A 9,755-nucleotide genomic window follows, 5' to 3' on the forward strand; every position below is an offset into this window, starting at 1 on the left:
CAGCCGGACAAACACATGGAACATGGTCTTACTTATTTTCCAGCATTTGTTTCTCGATCTCTGATTTGTTTTGACATAGAACTAAATTGAACACATCAATTAGGTTATGACCGGGCCCGATACATAAGTCAAAACCAAATCATCGAGGGGCCTAGATATCGCTTCTATTTTTAGAAGGAGCAGATAAACTTCGACTCATATGCTTGTACTGACTACTTGTTGAATTATGCACAAAAGCACGTTTTATAACATCGAGTTACCAATGCGTTTTCGTACAATCAATGGATAACCAACTCATAGTCAACAACTCATATCTCTAGGTTTAAAGATTTATATGATATTACCGTCTCACGATCACTCGAGATAAATTCCATGAAGTGATGCAAGTGAGCGTGGGTTGAATCCAATACTCATGACTTATGAGCACTCATGAATGTTGCAACAACTATTGCTATGTCTAATACCCTTTAGACATATCATACAGACCAAATTCATGACAGTCTTGATTCATATCTACTTCCGACATATGACCGACTGTGGAGAGTTCGAATAAAATAATTATTCTGGAAGTCAAAACATGCAAAATTGAAACCGTAGTAAACGATTAACATAAGATAGTAACACTTTACTCATAAATAAATAACAACTTTTATTTAATCATCAAAATGTCAATTACATTTTACAAGTTTCAGAAATCTAATTATTGAAACTAATATCATCCTTCGGCCCGATGCGCCTCGCATGCTGTAAATGCTTAACCCTACTCAGTCCCTTCGTGAGGGGATCTGCTAGGTTCTCATATGATGATACCCTCTTTTCCACGAGGAGTCCTTCTTCTATTCGATGTCTGATGAAATGGTATTTTCTGTCAATGTGCCTAGATCTTCCGTGATCTCTTGGTTCCTTAGCTAAAGCAACTGCACTTTCGCTGTCACAGAAAATTTCCATTGGCTCCTTTATGTAACACCCAAATTTTCAAAACAATTTTTCACATTTTATAAAACACATTTTCATTCATAATCGTTATAAAAACACCATTGGATCACATAGTCAATCATAACATCATATCCCAAGATCATAATAAAAATCTCCCCGTGTGTGTACTGATCAAGCCGGCGCCTTCCCGCTATCCTCGCAGGTACCTGAGACAAATAACACAACACTCTAAGCATAAATGCTTAGTGAGTTCCCTAAAATACCACACACAACACATATTAGCCACTCAAGGCTATAACTCTGATGACCCTCTGGTCAAGGTGTCTCTGTGGGACCCTCCAGTCCCATAACTCTGTGGGCCCTCTAGCCCTAACTCTGTGGGCCCTCTGGCCCTAACTCTGTGGACCTTCCGGTCCTAACACTGAAAACTCTGTAACATACATAGCATATAACACATAGACATCACATCATGCAAAAGCATACAACATACTCTGTCTCATAGCTCTAATTACCACTCTAGGTAAAGTATAGTGAGAAGACTCACCTCGGGTAACTCAGTAAAGCTCGAACTCTGTAAAATCAGGTCTAGCCTCCGCCTAATCATGTAAAATAAATACTCTCAATCAATACATCTCTCAAGGCTAGACTATTCCTCCTCTTAGTACTCTCAGAAGGGTAAAAGACAAAAAGTCAAACCCTAAAAGTCAACCAAAAGTCAACCCTCCGGGTTACGCTGGGCGTACCCGGCAGTCTCTCAGAATTGGTGAACGTCACCCCGTACGCCGCGCGTATTGGGATTACGCCCGGCGTAAATCCCAGTTTCAGTCCCTTAGCTCTTGAGGTCTTAAACAGTTAAGACTCACGTCCAGCTTTTAGATCTGACCATTTTTAAGCCTCTTAATCCATAAAGTCGATGACTTTAAGCCTTTGCATGGCTGAACAAGTCACTAACACCCAAAATATACCATTTCTTAACACTAGAAAGCCCAATACTCAAGCATGATCTCATATCCACGACCAAGATGGGAACTTTATGGATCTATAACACAAATACCACTGAAATGGGACAGATCTAGGTCCATGGAGCACATTACGCTCATAAAGTCTCCACCTTTGGGACTTTTAACCCTAAAATGGTCCATGAAGCAACAAACCAAATGAAGAGGAAAGTTTTGAACTTTATACCTCCAAATGCAGCTCCTTCCTCTGTAGATCTCAGATCCAAACTTGCACTTCAAACTCTAGTCTCCACAAACTCCTCTCCTTCTTCTTCACTAGCACACCAAGGCACTTTTAGCTCCAAAATCACACACACTCACTAAGAACGATGAAAAGTTCTCTCTTAGGGTTTTACTCACTGCTATGGAGGCTGAGAAATGAGCCTTAGCATCCAATATATAGGGCACAAGTCAGAAATTAGGGTTTGCACCTGGACACATTACGCCCAGCGTAACCCTAAGTACGCCCAACGTACTCAGGCGAGTCCGCGTCCAAAATAAGCGCATGAGTACGCGCAGCGTACTCTTGAGTACGCCCAGCGTACTCATTTGCTACCAATTCCTCTTAAGGGCTTAACTTGACACTTTGAATAAAAGAAGGGCTAAATAGTTGTACCTCAATTTCGGGATGTTACAATTCTCCCGCACTAGAACTAGACTTCGCCCTCGAAGTCTCATGCTGCAAACAACTCCGGACACTGCTCCCGCATCTCTGACTCTAGCTCCCAAGTCAGCTCGGACCCTCTCCGATGTTGCCACTGGACTTGAACCAGAGGCACCTCCTTGTTCCTCAGAACCTTGATCTTCCGATCCATAATCGCGATTGGCCTCTCAGCATAATTCAGGCTTGCATCCACCTGAATATCCTCCAGCGGTACCACTGCTGTCTCGTCGGCAATACACTTCCTCAGTTGAGACACGTGGAAGGTATCATGAATTTGGCTCAGCTCCGCAGGTAGCTCCAACCGATATGCTACTCTGCCTACCCTCGCGGTCACCCTAAACGGACCAATGTACCGGGGCCCCAGCTTGCCCCTCTTCCTGAAATGGATTACTCCCTTCCAAGGAGACACCTTTAGGAGTACGAAGTCTCCCACCTGGAACTCAAGCTCGGTTCGCCGCCTATCCGCGTAACTCTTCTGGCGACTCTGAGCTGTCAGCAACCTCTGTCTGACCTGCTGTATCTGCTCTGTCGTTTGAAGCACTATCTCTGTACTACCCATCACACGCTGCCCGACCTCACCCCAGCAAATGGGAGTCCGACACCTCCTCCCATACAACAGCTCAAAGGGTGGCATACCGATGCTAGAATGATGGCTGTTGTTATAGGAAAACTCAGCCAAGGGCAAGTATGTGTCCCAACTCCCTCCGAAATCCAACACACATGCCCGAAGCATGTCCTCGAGCGTCTGAATCGTCCGCTCACTCTGCCCATCTGTCTGGGGGTGGTATGCGGTACTAAAATGTAGCCTCGTACCCAGCTCCTCATGAAACTTCTTCCAGAATCTGGAAGTGAAACGCAAATCTCGATCTGAGACGATCGAGATCGGCACTCCATGCCGTGATACCACCTCCATCACGTACAACTCTGCCAACCTCTCAACGGAGGAGCTCTCACTGATAGCAAGGAAGTGAGCGCTCTTCGTCAACCTGTCCACAATCACCCAAATTGCATCGACGCCCCTCGCAGTCCTTGGCAATTTGGTGATAAAATCCATGGTAATATGTTCCCACTTCCACTCGGGAACCTCCAACGGCTGCAACTTACCATGCGGCCTCTGGTGCTCGACCTTAACCCTACGACAGGTCAAGCACCTCTCAACAACCCATGCTACATCCCTCTTCATACAGGGCCACCAATAATCTCTTCTCAGGTCCAAATACATCTTAGTGGCCCCGGGATGGATCGAAAAACTCGATCGGTGTGCCTCCTCCATCAATATGGTACGTGTCCCGCCCACAAATGGCACCCAAATCCGACCCTAGAAGGTCATAAGCCCTCTGCTATCGGTAACAAACTCCGATACATATCCGATAACCCGCTCTCTCTTGCGGTTCTCCGGTCTCACGGCCTCAGCCTGGGCCCCTCAGATGGTGTCCAACACCGGAGTCATCACTGTCAATCTCATACAAACGTCCCGTATCGGGGCGCTCTCCGCCCTACGACTCAGGGCATCGGCTACAACGTTAGCCTTGCCCGGGTGGTACAGGATCTCACAATCGTAATCCTTTACCACGTCCAACCATCTCCTCTGGCGCATATTCAGGTTGGGTTGATCCATCAAGTACTTCAAGCTCTTGTGGTCCGTGTATATGGTACACCGAACCCCATACAGATAGTGACGCCAGATCTTGAGGGCGAACACTATAGCCCCCAACTCCAGATCGTGGGTGAGATACCTCATCTCGTGAGGCTTCAGCTGCCTCGATGCGTATGCTATCACATGCCCTCTCTGCATCAGCACCGCTCCCAGCCCCGATATCGATGCGTCACAATACACCACAAAGTCCTCTATCCCCTCCGGAAGGGCTAACACTAGGGCTTCGCACAGTCTCTGGCGAAGTGTCTCGAAGGAGGCCTGCTGCTCTGGTCCCCATGAAAAAGCAACACCCTTCCGGGTCAACCTGGTGAGTGGCACGGTGATCTTGAAGAAATCCCTGATAAATCTCCAATAATAGCCAGCCAACCCTAAGAAACTCCTGATCTCGGTGGGGGATCTCGGCACCTCCCAACTCATAACCGCCTCAATCTTGGCCGGGTCGACCAATATCCCATTCTGGTTAACGAGGTGCCCTAGGAACTGGACCTCTCGTAACCAGAAATCACACTTGGAGAATTTGGCATAAAGCCTCTCCGATCTCAAAACTCCAAGTAACTCTCTCAAATGCTCCTCATGCTGCTCTCTGGATCTCGAATACACCAGTATATCATCGATGAACACGATCACCGAACGGTCCAACATCGGTCTGCATACTCTGTTCATGAGATCCATGAACGCCGCCGGTGTATTGGTGAGCCCGAAAGGCATCACCACGAAATCGTAATGCCCGTAACGAGTCCTGAACGCTGTCTTCTGGATATCCTCATCTCGTACTCTCATCTGATGATATCCAGACCTCAAGTCGATCTTGGAAAACCAAGACGCTCCATGCAACTGATCGAATAAATCGTCGATCCTCGGTAAGGGGTAACGGTTCTTGACCGTCAGTTTGTTCAGCTCCCGGTAATCAATGCACATCCGGTGTGAACCATCCTTTTTCTTGACAAAAAGGATCGGCGCTCCCCACGGCGAGCTACTCGGCCGTATAAACCCCTTCCCCAGCAGCTCCTGCAGCTGCGAGGATAACTCCTGCATCTCTGGTGGCGCAAGGCGATAGGGCGCCTTGGCGATAGGCGCTGCCCCCGAAACCAAATCAATACGGAACTCTACCTGCCTCTCGGGAGGCACACCCGGCAACTCCTCGGGGAAAACATCCGGGAACTCATGCACTATCGGGACCTCATCGACCGACCTCGGTCTCTCTGCATCTACTCTCGTATCCACCACATAAGCCACAAACCCACTACAGCCCTGCTGTAGACTCTGTCTCGCTCTAGCGGCCAAACAAAATGCTGACCCAGAACGGGAACCCTCTCCGTACACCGTAAGTACTCCCCCACTGGGGTCTCGTATAGTCACCAACTGTCGCTCGCAGTCTATCACAGCTCCGAAACGGCTCAACCAATCCATGCCCACTATGACACATACGTCCCACATAGCAATCGGGACCAGATCTATCGGAAACTCGACACCGAAGATCTCGAGTACACATCCTCGAATCACATCAGTAGCATACACCGTTCGCTCGTCAGCTATGGAAACTCGTAGAGGTCGACCAAACGCCTCACGCTGGTTACTGATGTGCTGACTAAACGCTAGTGACACAAAAGACCGACTCGCACCCGAGTCAAATAACACCAAGGCAGGTACAGAACACACAAGAAATGTACCAGCTACCACATCGGGTGCTGCGCGGACCTCCTCCGTTGTCAACTGGAAGGCTCTCCCGCGAGCCTTCGGTGCCTCAGCCTTCGCCGGCCGACTCTCTGTAGCTCGAACAGCAGCAGGAGCAGATCCCTGAGCTGACCCTCGTAACTATGGACACTCGGCCTTCCGGTGTCCGGTCTGGTTGCAGTGAAAACAGACTACAAACCCCTTGGGGCAATCCTTGGCCATATGCCCCTCCTTGCCACATTTGTAGCAAGACCCTGCTCTGCACACTCCATCATGACTCTTGCCGCACTTGCCACAAGTGCGGCCCCTCTGGCTCCCTGATCTTGAATCGGCAGGCTTGGCCCGCTTGGCTGCCGGCTGAGACTGTGCCGGTCGCCGATCCCTCTCGTGAGACTCCGCCTCCTCCCTAGCCTAAGTCTCCAGCTCTATCTCCCTCTTCCGGGCATTTGCCTGAAGCTCGGCAAATGTCCGGTACGTCGAGTTCGCCACGAACTCTCGTATATCCATCCTCAAAATGCTCAGATATCGGCTCATACGTGCCTGCTCGGAGGACACGTGCTCTGGGCAGAACATCGCCCGCTCATGGAACATCCTGGTGATCACTGTAACAGACTCTGTACCCTGCTTGAGGGTCAAAAACTACTGGGCCAAACGCTCCCTCTCCACCTGGGGAACGTACTCTTCTCGGAACATAGCAGTGAACCTCTCCCAGGTCACTGCAACAAGCTCAGTAGGCGAATAGCGCGCCGTCACAAACTTCCACCAGTCCTTCGCTCCCAAGCGAAGCTGGTTCAACGCGAACCGGACTCTCAAATGCTCTGGAGATGAGCAAGTAAAGAAACACCCCTCAATGTCTGATATCCACCTCATCGCTGCAATCGGGTCCTAGGTCCCATCAAACTCCGGTGGTTTTGTGTTGCTGAACTCACGAAACAGCAACGCATCACCACCCTGCGGCCTAGTCGCAGCTATAGCTGCAGTGGCCGCAGCAACCGCAGCCTCAGAAAGAGCAGCGTATCTCTCGTCAAATGTCTCTATCAGTGTGGTCTTGATAGACCCGAACATCTTTGGTATCTCTGCCCTGATGGCCGCAGCCACCTCCTCATGTATGATCCTACGGATCTCCTCATCACTAGTACCGCTGCTCTCTGGTGTGTGGCGTGTCCCAACCATGATGTCTCTGAAATACAACATAATAAATATCAGGGACTCGCTCGAGTATACTCGCACTCGATAACTCCACCCTACTTGCTCCTTAGTACCCAATGGATTCTTACTTAGGGTGCGCACTGCTCCGGTGTCTTCAGTAGTACGGGCCCTATACTATCGTCCACACCGCATCAGCATCCACTCTAAGTCCTCCTCCTTGGATCCCAAGTCCCAAGTACTCTACTCTCTTTAACCATATGCTACTCACTAGCAGCTCTCTCATAAACTCCTCGCTGCTATCTAAACACTCTCAAGTATCCCTAGCAGCAAAACTCCTAGACCAAGGCATCACATATCAGGCCACTCTAGTCCTAATAAGAATACCTAGTCTACTCTAGCATGCATAGAATAACTCATCAATATCATAACATAATATATCTCATAACACTAATTACAAGGGTATTTTGGGAAATCACCGTTCGGGCGCTGGCTGATCGTACACACGGCTCTGCTCTGTTTGTCTCAAAACTCTTTTTACTCTTTAAAAAAGTTCTTAGTCATCAAAATTTCTCTCAAATCCTCAGTTTGAGTTCAGATACGCCCGAAGATGAATCCGAATCCCTCAAACCAAGGCTCTGATACCAACTTGTAACACCCAAATTTTCAAAACAATTTTTTACATTTTATAAAACACATTTTCATTCATAATCGTTATAAAAACACCATTGGATCACATAGTCAATCATAACATCATATCCCAAGATCATAATAAAAATCTCCCCGTGTGTGTACTGATCAAGCCGGCGCCTTCCCGCGATCCTCGCTGGTACCTGAGACACATAACACAACACTCTAAGCCTAAATGCTTAGTGAGTTCCCCAAAATACCACACACAACACATATTAGCCACTCAAGGCTATAACTCTGATGACCCTCTGGTCAAGGTGTCTCTGTGGGACCCTCCAGTCCCATAACTCTGTGGGCCCTCTAGCCCTAACTCTGTGGGCCCTCTGGCCCTAACTCTGTGGACCTTCCGGTCCTAACTCTGAAAACTCTGTAACATACATAGCATATAACACATAGAAATCACATCATGCAAAAGCATACATCATACTCTGTCTCATAGCTCTAATTACCACTCTAGGTAAAGTATAGTGAGAAGACTCACCTCAGGTAACTCAGTAAAGCTCGAACTCTGTAAAATCAGGTCTAGCCTCCGCCTAATCATGTAAAATAAATACTCTCAATAAATACATCTCTCAAGGCTAGACTATTCCTCCTCTTAGTACTCTCAGAAGGGTAAAAGACCATTTTACCCCTCTCATAGCTCAAAGGCCCCACTATAGACCAAACCCTAAAAGTCAACCAAAAGTCAACCCTCCGGGTTACGCTGCGCGTACCAGATGTGTACGCTGGGCGTACCCGACAGTCTCTCAGAATCGGGGAACGCCACCCCGTACGCCGCGCGTATTGGGATTACGCCCGGCGTAAATCCCAGTTTCAGTCCCTTAGCTCTTGAGGTCTTAAACAGTTAAGACTCACGTCCAGCTTTTAGATCTGACCATTTTTAAGCCTCTTAATCCATAAAGTCGATGACTTTAAGCCTTTGCATGGCTGAACAAGTCACTAACACCCAAAATATACCATTTCCTAACACTAGAAAGCCCAATACTCAAGCATGATCTCATATCCATGACCAAGATGGGAACTTTATGGATCTATAACACAAATACCACTGAAATGGGACAGATCTAGGTCCATGGAGCACATTACGCTCTTAAAGTCTCCACCTTTGGGACTTTTAACCCTAAAATGGTCCATGAAGCAACAAACCAAATGAAGAGGAAAGTTTTGAACTTTATACCTCCAAATGCAGCTCCTTCCTCTGTAGATCTCAGATCCAAACTTGCACTTCAAACTCTAGTCTCCACAAACTCCTCTCCTTCTTCTTCACTAGCACACCAAGGCACTTTTAGCTCCAAAATCACACACACTCACTAAGAACGATGAAAAGTTCTCTCTTAGGGTTTTACTCACTGCTATGGAGGCTGAGAAATGAGCCTTAGCATCCAATATATAGGGCACAAGTCAGAAATTAGGGTTTGCACCTGGACACATTACGCCAAGCGTAACCCTGAGTACGCCCAGCGTACTCAGGCGAGTCTGCGTCCAAAATAAGCGCATGAGTACGCGCAGCGTACTCTTGAGTACGCCCAGCGTATTCATTTGCTACCAATTCCTCTTAAGGGATTAACTTGACACTTTGAATAAAAGAAGGGCTAAATAGTTGTACCTGAATTTCGGGATGTTACACTTTATAGCTGGTACAACTCCAAGGTCTCTGATGAAGTTCTTTAGCCATATCGCCTCCTTTGCTGCTTCACTCGCTGCTATGTACTCTGATTCACAAGTAGAATCAGCTACTGTCTCCTGCTTGGAACTTTTCCAAGTAATTGCCCCTCCATTTAGGATAAAGACCCAGCCTGACTGAGAGCGGAAATTATCCCTATCAGTCTGAAAGCTAGCATCGCTATATCCTTCCACTATCAAGTCATCGCTGCCACCGAGGGTAAGGACCCGATCCTTAGTCCTCCGCAGATACTTGAGAATGTTCTTTACGGCAGTCCAGTAAGCCTTGCCAGGGTTCCCTTGATATCTGCTGACCATGCTCAAAGCA

This window comes from Lactuca virosa, chromosome 2, assembly GCF_052849685.1.
Source record: "Lactuca virosa cultivar CGN04683 chromosome 2, Lactuca_virosa_CGN04683_v6, whole genome shotgun sequence".
In the NCBI taxonomy this organism is placed as follows: domain Eukaryota; kingdom Viridiplantae; phylum Streptophyta; class Magnoliopsida; order Asterales; family Asteraceae; genus Lactuca; species Lactuca virosa.